The following is a 15786-nucleotide window of genomic DNA, read 5'->3' on the forward strand; positions in this document are numbered from 1 at the left end:
TTTCCAGAGAGCTGAAAGTGTTGCCCAATACTGCCTGATTGGGAATAGATGCAATGATTGACAGGTCATGAGTAGAACGGCAGTAGAATCGCCCTAGATTCACTTCTGCCGGACAGAGAGAATCATACATCACATACTGAGAGTGAAGGTAAAGATTTCATTACAGAGTTAGACAATAACGAATCCAAAACAATAAAAATTTTATTCATTATCAATTTAGCTTCTCTTAGACAATCTCAAGCGTATAAGAGCCAGAAGCGCTTCACCAACTGTTACAGCTCTATGCTTTGTTACACCAATGCCAGAATTGCATTATTATGATCAAAACACGTGTTAACAATTTGTGCTCTTCGCTTGTAGGTCAAAAATGAACTTTTTTTCTGTTCTTTTTTATTTCGATGAAATTAATGTACTATATTTTAATTTGATAATGTTTTTATTTTATTTAATATTTTGTATTTTTAGGGGATTTTATGGTACTAAATTATATCTACATTGTATTTAAAATCCATTTATTCACTTTCTGAGCATAGAACTTAAACTGTCGTAAAAGCTTGAACGCTGTAAACACAGACTTAAGTTTTATCTCTTTTCAAAGACGACACTTGGCAGATTATTTTAAAAAGTTGTACTTTTTTTTGTTTTTTGTTTATTGTTATTCAAAAATGCACAAACATACTATTTTTAATTTTTATATGAAATATGTATTTTCAAAAACAAATTTTACTCTAAAACTGCAAGAAAACATTTTAGCTGTTCCAGTAAGATTTTGTTTGGCCGCAGTACCAAAAGTTTCCACTAGATGAAATTCGTCTCCCATTAATTTCCAATGCGGTCATTTTTGACCGTGAGGAGCACAAGTGTGACTACTTTCTTCAGGACCATTTAACCTTAATGATGTACATGACTTTTTTTTGTGTGTGTGTGTGTGTGTGTTTACATAGCAAGTGCCAAAACCTTTACCAAGCGTTGAAACATTCCGAACAAGTAAAAAATTCGAAGAGCACCAGAGGGTTAAAATGGTTATCATTTCTGTTTCACATACTAGGTACTTTACAGTATGTACTGCACGCCATTTCGCTCCAACATTGTGCTGTTACAGATGTGCATTGCTTTGTTCAGCATATATAAAACCATCTGTTCTTTTTGTCCTTCGTCTTTTTGTTAGTCTCTCTCTCTCTCTCGTTTATTTCATTCTGAGTGGTTTGTATCAGTGCATTTGTTCCCTAGTTTGCTGAATATCTGCTTGTGTGGTTTGATTACAATATTGAATTACCTTCATTACTCGGATGGATTCTGATTCCAGTATATGTGATTTGGACTAAAACACTGTACTCGGATCCTTCAGATTGATTACATCTTGTGTTGTTTCCCGTGCACTGAAAAAATGGGCCAGTGAGCGAGAGCAGAAAAAAACATGAATAATTATGAGCCCCAGAGAAATGCTTGACCTTTGATTCATGACACACCAAATATTCAGGGTATAATTAGGAGATAAAAAATTTCAGAGCGGCAACCATGTCATTTTAATCCCAAATGCCCATCATAAATTAATCTTTCTTAATGATAAAAAAAAAAATCTGATTATGTTGCAAATGACACAAATACCATTTAAAATTACACAAAGACTTCATATTCATCCTCATTTGCTTATGTCAGACACATTAATCTCTTTATTATTTTACATATTTTAGTTAGATGAATATTTATTTCTCCTGAAGGTACAACATTCCAACTGTTTTAAACTTAAGGGTATTTGTTTACATACCGGCTATAAGACAGATGGAGAAGACCCTCATTTACTCACTCTCAGTCCACAGATGTAATATTTAGTGGAATTTTACAGACTTAAAGGAACATTTCCACCACAGTTTGGAAAATAATCTAGCATATTTTATTCTGACTGTGTACTCATCCGGTCTGTCTAGTGCACAGCCTTTAAAACATAAATCAGTATTATAAATGATAGTACTTTCACATTTCATACAGATTTCTTTTAGAAAAAGTGATAAATACAAAGTTTGGGTACCCTATGCCACATCCGATTATATGACTGGAAAATCCAATGAACATTTTTCAAATGATTGCAGCTATTTTGGTTTCTGAATTAGAGAGAAAATATTAATGTAATTATTAAACATTTTGTCTTCTTGAAATATATATATATATATATATATATATATAAAAAAAATAATAATAGGGTAAATTCACTATCATTGAATTGTAATCAGGCTAACCTGTTCAAAACCAAAATGGAAACTCATACTGTAAAGGTACGGTCGGTCACGTTAGTAAAATTTTGCGAACAACAAAAATAAAGGGCCCTTGTCCATAGAGTGCAACAGTCGGGTCCTGGAAGTGAAAACACTTTTACTTCCAACAAGGTTTGTAATCAATAGTATTTTTTTTCCGTTGAAGCCGTCAGCCCGCATCAACTTAGTTTTAAAATAATTATGTTTTAGTGCTGGGCGGTATACCGGTTCATACCGAATACCGGTGTTTATTTTTGTTATGAAATAATTTTTTTATATACCGCAATACTTGTATGTCGCTTGATCGGAACGCGGCACGCCACTGTTTGAGAGGGTCGCTTTTCACTGTTGCACTGGTGATGCACAGCTGTATATGTTACAAAGCGTGACGGTGAAGATGGATAGGTTAAACTATAATTGATAGCTGTCAAATTATATTACAGTGTTTCCCATACATTGGTTCACAATATCAACACTGCCCACCACAAATAGATTTTCCAAAAGGCTTTGACATCGTTGAATAAACATTAGCACTGCACGTTTCAAAGTCAAAACCATAGACTGTAAAAAAATATGGACGTAGTGTCCGTGACGTCACCCACAGGTTTCTGAAGACCGTTTTTGAAGCCTAAAGTGGGCGTGGCCAACCGTCGCCATCTTGGTAGCGCGTCACTCCCGAATTTATTTATTTTTACAGTCAGACAATTAGCTGAGGTAACGTGATGGCTAACAAACAGCAGACAAACGGCTAATGATGACTAATGACCACAGCAGCGGGAATCCACCTGTCACTCAAAAGTAATTATGCAAAAAATGTAAGGCTTAATATAATTTAAATGGATGAGTTATAAAAAAATTCACTCCCCTCACAGTTGTCATGAAGAGCAAAATTAGCTGTATAGACCAAAGCCACTTTTTGCTCCAGGCTGTAAACATGTTTTTTTCTGCTGTAAAGTTGGGCATTTTAACATGGGGGAGATGCAGATTTGACTCACTTTTGCAGCCAGCCTCAAGCGGCCAGTCGATGAATTGCCGTTTAATTCACTTCCGTGTTGGTTTCAAGAGAGACAGGTAGGTTGCCGCTTGGTCAAAACGCAGCGCAGGTGTTTTTATATGAATGCATCTTTGAAGGGAACTGACTATTTTTACTTTTAGAAAAGTTTCGATGTTATTTTAATTTAATCTTTCTTTAATTTTCCTGATAAAGCAATGTTTATGAGTGCTGCTTTGTGTACAGCCGTTACCAGGGAAACCGATATTTCTGCAGCTCCTAAAGCGCCTCCTGCTGACACCTCTTTGTAAACAGCATCATTTTGTGGGGCCTCACAAACCTGTATTAATACTCGTGTGGAATTTTTCTACAATATTCACCCATGACAGTAAAAAAGGGCATTCTAAGTCAATCTACTGCAGTATTTCCTCTCTTAATCAGTAGAAAATGTGGTTAACACCCAGTCATGCTTGAAAAATATCGGTCATATACCGTTATAATTTAGAAAACTACCGTGATATAAATTTTTGGTCATACCGCCCAGCACTATCAAGTTTAACGCCGGAATTCGAGGTAAAAAACCCCCCCTACATTACACATGATGCTGCACTGAAAATTACACCAATCAGGGAGTCGAAATAAGCAAAATGTGCCAAAAGAGCTCTTTAGCTCCACCCACTCCCATGAAGCACTGCGAATGACGTAATCGAGTCGATCTCCCTACGCTATATATATATATAGTGGCGTCCGTGGGGTTTCAGTCAGGGCCTTCAGTAACGATCTCAAGGGCACTAATGCACTCAATAGTATATTGACATGCAGAAAATTCCAATCGATCACATTCTTATTGTGAAGACTTTATTTCGTCTGCAATAAATGTGACCGCAACTTAAGTGTCTAAAACATCCTACATTAGCAGCAACTCATGCAAACTTAATTAAATGCCACAATTGACTTAAGAATGATTTTACAAATGATTTACATTTGCTAGTGTTTCATGAACGAGGCCAATGAAGCACACGACAGGCTCTACCAACACAGTTGATTCGTATTGAGCTTTAGATTAGAGTAACTTTATTGTCCATTCTGTTTGTCACAGAGTGGAAATATGTCTTTGACACTGGTGTCAAGCATATATACATACTTAACACACATTGACAACACAAACACAGAATTAAACAGAATTACACTATCCACATCATTCCTAAGATATTTCCAAACATCTGACTGAAATATACTTTGTGTTTATAAATTAGCTATACTTTGAAATTGACATTTCTATTTAAAAAAATTATAATAATCACAACGTGTTCTGAGATCACCTTCTCTCTGAATGATACATGCCGCTCTGCTTACTATTTTTGGAATAGCATTGGGATTCGCTTTGGGGGAGAGCTTATAAATGTTGCAGATCAGGTTTTGGAACAGAGCAAATGCCTTTGTGTGTCTTTTAATTTAAGAAGGCCACCACTGAATGAGAGACCTGGAATAGATGGTCCACAAGAGACTGTGTTCTGAAAAAGAAAGAAAAGACAAATTTCAGACAAAGCTATAATATAATCACATTAGCAGAGCACAGAACTGTTATGTTTGCTATGCTAACAAGACTTTTGAAATGTGTTTTTTAGTCTGATATAAATTTGTTTTGCAATTCTAGGTAAACATTACTAATAATATAACAAACACACACGTTGGTATACTGGTAAACTGTATATTCTATCCCCTAACCATCACAGAAAACTTTCTGCATTTTTACATTTTCAAAAAACATCACTTAGTATGATTAATAATATGATTTCCTCATAGGGACCAAAAAATGTCCTCACAAGTACAAGGATTTTTATTTGGCCTTTTTTTACCGTACACTTGGGACGATCCACAGAACATACCATTTATTTATATTATAATAATATGCCTTATATTCAGACCAAAGGCTCATTCAGTTGATTTAATGTTTTAATAAAGTAAAGATAATATGATGAAGTCATTTGAAGTTTTATTTATTTACTCCCTCCCTACCTCCATCCATCCCACCCTCCCTACCTCCATCCATCCCAAATAACTCCTATATAGACTGCTATTCAAAAGTTTGTGGTCAGTTAGATTTTTTTTAAATCATTTAAAAACGTTCTTATGCTCACCAAGGCTGCACTTATTTGATCAAAAATACAGTAAATACAAAAATATATTTAATAAAAAAAAAAATTATTACAATTTAAAAGTATTTAAATGTAATTTATATCTGTGATGGTAAAGCAGAATTTCTATCATCATTACTCCAGTCTTCAGTGTCACATGATCCTTCAGAAATCATTCTAATATGATGATTTGATGCTCAAGAAACATTTCTGATTATGATCAGTGTTGAAAACATTGTGCTGCTTAATATTTTTGTGGAAACTTTAACGAACAGAAAGTTCAAAAGAACAGCATTTATTTAAAACAGATTTTTCTTCTCTTTATTGTCACTTTTGATCAATTTAACGCATCCAAACTGAATAAAAGTATTAATTTCTTTCTTCAAAAATAAATAAACATAAATACGGACCCCAAACTTTTGAACGGTAGTGTAAACACATATAAATTCATTCTCCCGGGTATACTTACAAACAAACATTCGAATACACATGCCACACATGGCGACCACGCTGGCGATGTTGAGCGCTCGGCCGCACTCCGGACTCATCAGGCAGTTTTTGGTGCTTATGCAACACCTGCAGCAACAGCCCTGAGTCTTAGCAGGCGAGCTCTGGTTAGTGTTGGTCGTGTGCTGCTGGGTAATAACTTCTTCATAGGACGGTGGTGGTCTCTTGTATTCCTCCTCCATGGCTAGTCTCTTGGATCGGGCCTGAGGGAGGATGAGAGAGTTACGCTGGGACTAAGAGATGGGGAAAATCGATCGATGTTAATTACGTTAACTAGTTTCTGAGAGCATGGTTTCTTTGTCATTAACTGATATGGAAATAAATCGATGCTCTATGGATCTATAATAAAAGTTAGATACGAACGTGACGGATTTTTTTTTTTTTTGAATTCGGTGATTACCTACGGTGTCCGAGAGAGCTCAACGCGCTGCAACTGAAGAAAACACATGCAAATAGAAAAACACCCGCAAATTAAGAAAACATCTTCATTAGTTTTACAACACACGTGTGCTCCAAATACTCACAACACAACCAAATGCAGAAACGCGCTGCAAAGAGTTCACAGCACAACCAAATACAGAAACGCACTTCAAAAGTTCACAACCAAACACAAAAACAGAAAATTCAAATATAGCACTGACCGCAACGGAAATGTTTCCAGGGGACCTCAATAAGTGACGAACCCGGTTAGGACATGCTTATATTGCTCAATGTCTACTTTTATTTCATTTTATTTTATATAAATTTATTTTTTTATTGCAAAACATACAGAGACGACATGTTTATGCCATACAACTTTGTATACAATATACAAAATGTATTAACAATATGTTCAATGTCATCAGAATACAAATGAGAAGAGTTAACAAAGAGCTAAAAATAAAAAAAGGATAGAGGAAAAAACACGAGGGTAAGATATTAATCTATACATCAGTTACATTGTACACTTTTTGTCATGTTATATTTAAATAAGTTTCATAGGTAAGAAATGTTAGGTAATGCCGGTCTAAAGATGAGACGGCAAGTTTTAAAGTTGAGACACGCACACACAGATATATAACGCATATTTTAAAACCTTATAAAACAAAATGTATATTTATTCGCAACAGTTATGTTAACAGCAATAATAAGAAATGTCTGTCATAAGAACAGCTATTCAGCTGATGGACACCGTGCTGCGTTGTCATGAAAACATCCCAGGTGAAAATAATGAGGAAATTACGTTGTCTTTCGTTGCTCCTTTCGCCAAGTGCGTTCCAAACGGCTACATAATGGCACACTAGTGGCTCACTCCAAAGTCCCCACTTCAAGGGCTCTGCCCTTCAAAGGGAGAAGGGCATAGGGATGCTCACTTCCGTTTGGAATTTTCCCATTTTGAGCAATAAGCATGTCCCAGCCGGGTTCATCACTTATTGAGGTCCCCTGGAAACATTTCTGTTGTGGTCTGTGCTATTTGCAGCAGGTTTCTGTATTTGGTTGTGTTGTGAGTATTTGAAACACATAGGCTATGTGTTGTGAAACTGATGAAGATGTTTTCTTAAAAGGATGGTTCGGAGTAAAATCAACCTAGGGTCCTTTGCACCATGACCTTGAGCAAAACACCCCTTTTTTCCATTGGTCGAACATTATTAAAGTTACGGCTCATGTTGGCTCATGCTACCGCTAACCCAGACGTCGAGGTCACTTCCGTTATTTGGGAAAAGTACGGAAAAGTCCTGGCAGAAAGTGATGCATAAGGATGTAGTGTACCGACGAATTATGATTTTTTTCAAAATAAGGGGGGGGGGGGGGGGGGGGGGGGGGGTGTTTAGCTCGAGGCCATGGTGCAAAGGACCCTAGGTTGATTTTACTCCGAACCATCCCTTAAATTTGCGGGTGTTTTTCTATTTGCATGTGTTTTCTTCAGCTGCTGCGCATTGAGCTCTCTCGTCCACCGTAGATTACTTAAATGGGAACAATGAGTGACATAGTTGTGAAATGAATGTGTTAAGCTCAGCCCTGCTGCTCAAGGGCAAAATGCCAGCACAATCATTCAAAAAGCATCAAGTTCCTCCTAGTCATCTGTTTTTCTTTCACATACTCAAAGCTTAGAGCTCCTTAAGATGTAGAACGGGGGAGGACACTTTTATTACACAAAACTTTTCACACAAAACAAAATCAGTTCCAATCAAATAATTTACTCTAGGACTAGGCTGCGAGCGACGAATATGTTTCAAATGATCAGAGAACAACTGCCATTTCAATTCAATGTACCTTTTTCAAGCGCCTTCAGACGTTTAGAATCTTCTTTCTCCTTCAGTCCCACTTCAGTTTTTTTTTCTTCACGAAATCGAGAAGAAATTAAAATCCTCAATCACTGCACTGCCACAAAAAGAGAAAAGAGCATAGAAAAGACATTCTCTGCTTCTCAGACGATCTTGTTTACCCGCTTTGTTCCTGCTGTCCTCTTTTCGCCTTTTAAAAATCAAGCTAAAAAGTTAATTCAAAATTACCTAAGTTGTCTTGCTTGTGATGTTGACAGGTCTGGTCTGATGTACACCTGGGTGGATTCTTGCATATAAATACTGCACCTCTGTGACGGCGTGTTCCACAGGGCGTGTAAATCAAGTTTTTCCTGTCTGTCCCCTGAGACAGTCATTCTAGAGCGTACCTGTTGTTTTGCATGAGTGTTTTCCCTCCTGAATAGTTTTACTTTTACTTAATCGCTTCTGTTATTTTTCCCTAGGATTCTTTGATGAACAGAAAGTTTAAATAATCTTTTGTTAGATCTGATCCTTGAATCTGATTGGCTGAGAGGCCTTCCAGTAGCGCTGCCGGTTTGAGAGTCAGTCGTTCCTGAGAATTTATTTATTTATTTATGTATTTATTTTTGCATGAGTGCACAATTGGTTTCACTTTTGAATAGATCCTCTAGATACATTTCACAGATGACACTTTTTGATAATTCACAGAATCAGTTGTATTTTATTTATTTATTTGGGCTACAAAATACAGTATTCATTGTGCAATACAAATACTGCATTCCTGTATACACATTGCATCATGGGCTACAAATGCACTGTAAAAAACAAACAAAGTCCTTTGCTGTACAAAAAAATGGCATCATAAAGTAGGAAACAAGTCTTCATCCAACCCATCAGCTTCCATTACGCACATCAGGTGATCTAAACCAGTTGGACTCCTTGAGAACCTACAGGTCGAGAAAAAAAAAAAAAAAAAAAAACCTTAACAGTAACTTTTGACAACACACTTATTTTACTTGCACGCATACACACACACACACACACACACACACACACACACACACACACACACACACACACACACACACACACACACACACACACACACACACACACACACACACACACACCTGTTAAAAACACTTATTGGTCCACCACTGTTAATACTTTATAATGCATTAAAGGGTTAGTTCACCCAAAAATTCTGTCAGTAATTACTCATTCTCATGTTGTTCATTTCATCTTCATTTTCTTCTGTGTGGGCCTCTGAGTGAGTTCACGTAGTGTAACAGCGCAGCGCTTCTGGGTTGTGCGTCAGAATGTAGGCTCACTATTGGCCGACGCTGGTCATGTGTGTGTGATGCGTGTGATGCTGGCCAATAGTGAGCCTACGTTCTGACGTACAACCCAGAAGCGCTGCGCTGTTACACTACGTGAACTCGTGTACTCACCAGTGGCCCACACAGAAGAAAATGAATAGTTGAATAAAGTCGTTATTTTTGTTTGTTTTTGCGCACAAAAAGTATTCTCGTCGCTTGATAAACTAATGGTTGAGCCACTGTGGTCACTTGGACTATTTTAACGATGTCTTTAACTAACTTTCTGGACCGGCAAGTTTCAATTACAGAGAAGCCTATGGAGGAGTGAGCCAGCTCTCAGATTTCATCAAAAATATCTTAATTTGTGTTCCGATGATGAACGAAAGTCTTACGGGGCTGGAACAACATGAGGGTGAGTAATTACTGACAGAATTTTCATTTTTGGGTGAACTAACCCTTTAAGATTAACTTGGTATCACCTTTTAAGGTAACATGAATCATGTTAAAACCAAAAGTTGAATCTGTTATAGTTAATAACTGCAAACAAACAATGAACAAATCATTACAGGCCAAAAGTTTGGAAACATTACTATTTTTTATGTTTTTGAAAGAAGGTTCTTCTGCTCATCAAGCCTGCATTTATTTGATCAAAAATACAGAAAAAATATATAATATTGTGATATATTATTACAATTTAAAATAATTGGTTTTCAATTTATTATACTTTAAATTATCATTTATTTCTGTGATGCAAAGCTGAATTTTCAGCATCATTACTCCAGTCTTCAGTGTCACATGTGACATCCAGTCTATCACATGATCCTTTAGAAATCATTCTAATATTCTGATTTATTATGAGTGAACTACTGACCCCAAATTACTGACCAGTAGTGTATATTGTTGTTACAAAAGATTTCTATTTTTAAAACATTTGCTTCTTTTTTTTCTTTTTCTTTTTATTCATCAAAGTATCCTAAAAAAGCATCACAGGTTATGAAAAAATATTAAGCAGCAGAACTGTTTCCAACTTTGATAATGAATCATCATATTAGAATGATTTCTAAAGGATCATGTGATAGACTGGAGTAATGATCCTGAAAATTCAGCTTTGCATCACAGAAATAAATGATAATTTAAAGTATAATAAATTGAAAACCAATTATTTTAAATTGTAATAATATATCACAATATTTAAATTTTTTTTCTGTATTTTTGATCAAATACATGCAGGCTTGATGAGAAGAAGAAACTTCTTTCAAAAACATTAAAAGTAGTAATGTTTCCAAACTTTTGGCCTGTACTGTATAGTGGTGTAACAATATATCGTGTCACAATACATCGCAATACAAAAATGCAACAATATGTATCGTGGATAGTTCACCCAAAATAAAAATGACTGTGTGAGAAAACAAATCTAGTTTTCAAAGTTTTTGTGTCAGTACGACATTAAACTACTATATATAATGTTGAATATAATGTATAATAATGCAATGGGGGAATATTTGTGGCTCCTGATAATGCCAAAATGTCTTATGTTACCAGGAAAATTTGGCCTACATTATTTTAAATATATCTAGTCCGTGACAAAGTGCAAGCATATCCGTCTAAAATAATTATATTTTCAGCTTCAGAAACATGAATATTTTTATTCTGATGTCACCATTGTCCTGTGAATTGGGTTACCAGCACCAAGTCCAAGCCTATTCATTTTCACACCCACAATGTAATACCAAATATAGCATTTTAATCAACAGTTGATTTTTTGTGAACCTTTTCTTGGAGTATTGCATTGAGTTTAGTATCGTGATATGTATCGAATCGTGACATGAGGGTATAGTTACACCCCTAATTATCTAACATTAACATAGATTATTACAAATATTGCCCATTGTTAGTTCATGCAAGCTAATGCATCAACAAATATTCCCAAATGAGTCCCAAGTGTTACCAATAACTTTATGAGATTACAAGGAAAAATCTCCCAGTGGAGCGCTGACATTTCGAAACAAATCACGGCAATGTACAGGTTAAAACTGCACATTTGTTACTCCTACCTTCTCTTGGTTTCTGTGTAGATCTGGGCTGCTCGGTGACCAGAACGCCAGCGCAGGAGTCGGCCATCCTGGTGCACCAGAAACACAGAGTGTATCGGCAGTCGTCCGAGCAGATGAGACAGAAGCAGTCCAGACAGAACTGACAGCACAGGTTACAGCAGCGGTCCACACAGGGCTCGTCCACGTGACAGACACAAAGACAGTCGTCCCCACAGCTTTCCCTGCACTGAGGGCAAGGGCCAGGCATTACACAGCAGCTCAGTCCCATGTCTGCTTCAGTTTAACAATCTCTGCTGCTCATCCCAAATATGAATCCTAAAAATATGTCGTAATGAGTGCGTTTGTGACTGCGTCATTAGGAGACCGCGTGAAAATGCCAATTTTCCTGCTAATTTGAACTTTCCATGTGCTGAAGGCTGTGTTTGTTAGCAGTGAGCTAAATGCCTCAGGGTGGCCTGGGCCGCCCCTCCTTCTTTGCTGAGTCAATTATTAGACAGGGTCCTGTGATTAGCAGCCCAACAGAGAACAGTGTTGGGTCTGTCTCCCCTCAGGATGACTGAATGGGATTGCAAAAGAGTCGTCTGGGGATTCTGTGTTCACGCATAAAATGTGCGTGAATAAATTCACTAAATGTCCAGGTTTTAGCAAATGTAGCGTAATAACCCGCAGGAGACGTCACATTTGAACCAGTGTATATGGGCCTGCTTTATCTTATCACAAGCAAGGGTGAGATAATGACGACTAGGGGGACATTTATTCACCTTAAGCACAGAATAATGTCAGGGAAATGGGAGTATGGGACGCTAGACACGTTTTCAAACCACTTTTTTTTTATTGTTGGTCTATTTAAACTAAGTTGACTCACTCAGTGTTGCGGTTTCAAGGTGAGGATAATTACATTTTTAGTGTGTAATATGACAACAATAAAAGTGGAGTATAAAGTTTTCTGTACCAGCCAAGGTTTTGAAAAAACAACTTTCTGTACAGTTCATTCGATTTCTAAGTGAATAAATCTGACATTAAATTAATACACATTCTTTACAGAGTGAAGGACATTTTTTTATTTATTCTTTAGATTACCATCCAGATCGACTTATGTTGCATTAAATTTATACATTTATCAGTTCATGCTTTCCTATGGGAATCGAAGCCTTGATGTTGCTAAAATATCAGTCAATGCTGTTCTCATTAGATTCCACAATATAACTGTGCAATATCAAGAGTAGATGCTTGTGAAAAAGTACACTTTTGCATACTTTTAAAAAGAGAACATATTATGTATATAATAGACTTAAGGGCGAACTGAATGTGATGTTTTCAGACATGTGTTAATTGATATTAAATGCAATTAGTCAAACTTGAGTACTTTTTTGACAGTGTGTTAAGTGTGTTAAGAAACAGTAATGAAAGTCTTTCAGTGCACATTAGTGGGCTTTTAATTAATATTAGATTATTTGCAAGTACAGTTTTTTTATATATATATATATAGGTTTACACTACAATGCACATTAAATACAATTCAGCACACTTTTACACAAGGGGCAATTCTTCTCACATCTGTGTAATTACTGTGTGATTTCATGTAATATTCTACTTTTCTGGGATTTTGATTTCGTGGGTTTCATAAGCTGTAAGCCATAATCATCAAAATTATAACAAATAAAGGCTTGAAATATCTCACTTTGCATGTAATGAGTCTATATATTAGTTTCACCTGTTAAGTTGAATTCTTGAAATAAATCAACTTTTTGATGATATTCTAATTTTATGACCAGCACCTGTATATGTCTATGATTGGCCATTGTGTTGACGCACTAAACATATATGTCTATGATTGGCCATTGTGTTGACGCACTAAACATATATGTCTATGATTGGCCATTTTGTTGATGCACTAAACATATATGTCTATGATTGGCCATTTTGTTGATGCACTAAACATATATGTCTATGATTGGCCATTGTGTGGACGCACTAAACATATGTCTGTGCCATTGTGTTGACGCACTAAATATGTCTATGATTGGCCATTTTGTTGACGCGCTCAACATATATGTCTGATTGGCCATTGTGTTGACGCACTAAACATATGTATCGGACTGGCCATTGTGTGGACACGTTCAACATATAGCCTATGTCTCTGATTGGCCATTGTGTTGACGCGCTCAACATATATGTCTGTGATTGGCTAGAATGATCAACGCTTCAAAGACTGGTTTGGGGAAAAAAATCACGCAGCGCTTACACAGATACACACAGGAGTGTTTTAAAACAGGTGTCTATGAGCATATCAGTCAATCATTGGATATATTAGGAATCTGCTGATAGACGCCTGCTTTCAAACGCTCCCGTGTGTATCTGTATCTCCAGCTCCAGCTTTCAGGTGATAAGTCCTTTATTGCACAAGAGTGTTGTATTGAGATTGTGATGTGCTCACATTTTTGAGTGGTCACCATTGTTTAGCTTCTTTGAAATTTGTAACTGCAGTGATGCAGTGAATCAATAATGGCAAAATAAACAAAATAAGAGAGTTTGGATATGTCACAACACTCCTTTAAAGGGGTGGTTGATTATGATTTCACTTTTCTAACTTCAGTTAGTGTGTAATGTTGCTGTTTGAGCATAAACAACATCTGCAAAGTTACAACGCTCAAAGTTCAAAGCAAAGGGAGATATTTGCTTTTAAAGAAATCGTTTTTTAAGGACTACAACAAAGGGCTGGTAGGGACTACACCACATTCCTCCCGGCTTAGTGACATCACCAACCCCAATATTTACATAAACCCCGCCCCCGGGAACGCGATTTATAGATTATCATGACAGAATATGCTAATCAGTGACTAGAAGATAACTACACATCAGCAATATAAATTCATCAGCTAACCATACAGAAATGTCCTGTTGCTTCTACATGTTGTCACTTCTTCTTGAGTCTCTCCATCATTGTCTGAATCTGGTTTGAACCATAGACTGTAAAAAAATATGGACGTAGTGTCCGTGACGTCACCCGTAGGTTTCTGAAGAGCATTTTTGAAGCCTAAAGTGGGCGGAGCCGGCCGTCGCCATCTTGGCCTTGCGTCACTCCCGGATAACAGAAAATAGACAAACAGGCGGGGCGTGAGTGGAGCTGAGGAGCCTGGCCTGACTATCTGAAATCACCTAGCTCGACGTGATCGAGTTAGCTGATGATGTAAAGCCAATTAAACGTTCCTATTTTTGCCCTTCGAAATATTATAATAGTTAAAAGACATGGCTACAAGTGAGAATGTGTATTACTTCGAGAGTGTTTGTGTGTGACAGTGCTGTATGTGCATACATGTCCGTCACTCTTTCATGGTCCGTCAGCGCGGCATCGCTCAAGTTCGTAGAGAGCTTATTCAGTCCATTTTAAATTCTGATGTTGGCCGTCTCTCAAATGGGTTATGGTTTAACCGTTAAACCATAGATATATTGCCTTTGAAGTGCAAGTAAATGCGCTAGAAAATCCACGCTCATTCACGGACGGAGAAAGCGCCGACGCCCGCATGATTTCATCTGACGGTAACTTACATAAGCATATTATAATCCATCTGTTCCATGGGAGCAGAACGAACGAGCATTTATTGACGTTTTAAATTTGAAAACCCCAAAAAGCAACGAAATTGTCAGACATCCATTAGTGCATGTTCACAGAGGAAAACAACTGAAATACAGCGCTGGTTGTTCTCTCGAATAACGACGGAATCCAAAGACGTGGGCTTTGTAACGTTACCCAAGTATGAAATAAATAATCCCGAAAAAAAGCACAAACACTGCAGAGATGGCAAGTTCAGCAGCTAACATTGCTGAGGTGAAGTGACGGCTAGCTAGTAACAGCAGACAAACGGCTAGCACTGACAGCGGCAATCCATCTGTCACTCAAGTGGCTTGGCCACACCCTTAAATTTAAATATTAATCAACTAAACGGACGAGTTATAAAATAATTCACCCCCTCACAGTTGTTATGAAGGGCAAAATTAGCTGTATAGACCAAATCCACATATAGACACCAGGCTTTAAACACGTTTTTTTCTGCTGTAAAATTTGGCATTTTAACATGGGGGAGATACAGATTTGACTCACTTCTGACAACAGCCTCAAGCGGCCAGTCAATGAATTGCAGTTTAACTCACTTCCGTGTTGGTTTCAAGAGAGAGACGGGGAGGTTGCCGCTTGGTTTGAACATAAAAGGCTAAAAGTTTTTGAAATTTTCAGTGTGTGTCTGTGTGAGGTAATTGGAGCTAACATACAAACACACATACG

The 15786-nt window shown here is 37.0% G+C and overlaps 1 long non-coding RNA gene across 2 annotated transcripts; it reads right to left on the reverse strand.

Annotated features, from left to right (window-relative positions):
* Nucleotides 1–4294: 4294 nt before the first annotated feature.
* Nucleotides 4295–8458, reverse strand: LOC311306984. Of its 2 annotated transcripts, none has more exons than XR_014630243.1 (4): nt 8381–8458; nt 8142–8249; nt 5851–6091; nt 4295–4757 (listed from the first exon to the last, which is right to left on the reverse strand). It is a non-coding gene; the product is annotated as an uncharacterized lncRNA (long non-coding RNA). The 2 variants fall into 2 exon arrangements; XR_014630244.1 differs by having other exon boundaries at nt 8142–8244; nt 8381–8433.
* Between the last annotated feature and the right edge of the window lie 7328 nt (nt 8459–15786).

Source organism: Rutilus rutilus, assembly GCF_951802725.1.
Source record: "Rutilus rutilus genome assembly, chromosome: 1".
Classification (NCBI taxonomy): domain Eukaryota; kingdom Metazoa; phylum Chordata; class Actinopteri; order Cypriniformes; family Leuciscidae; genus Rutilus; species Rutilus rutilus.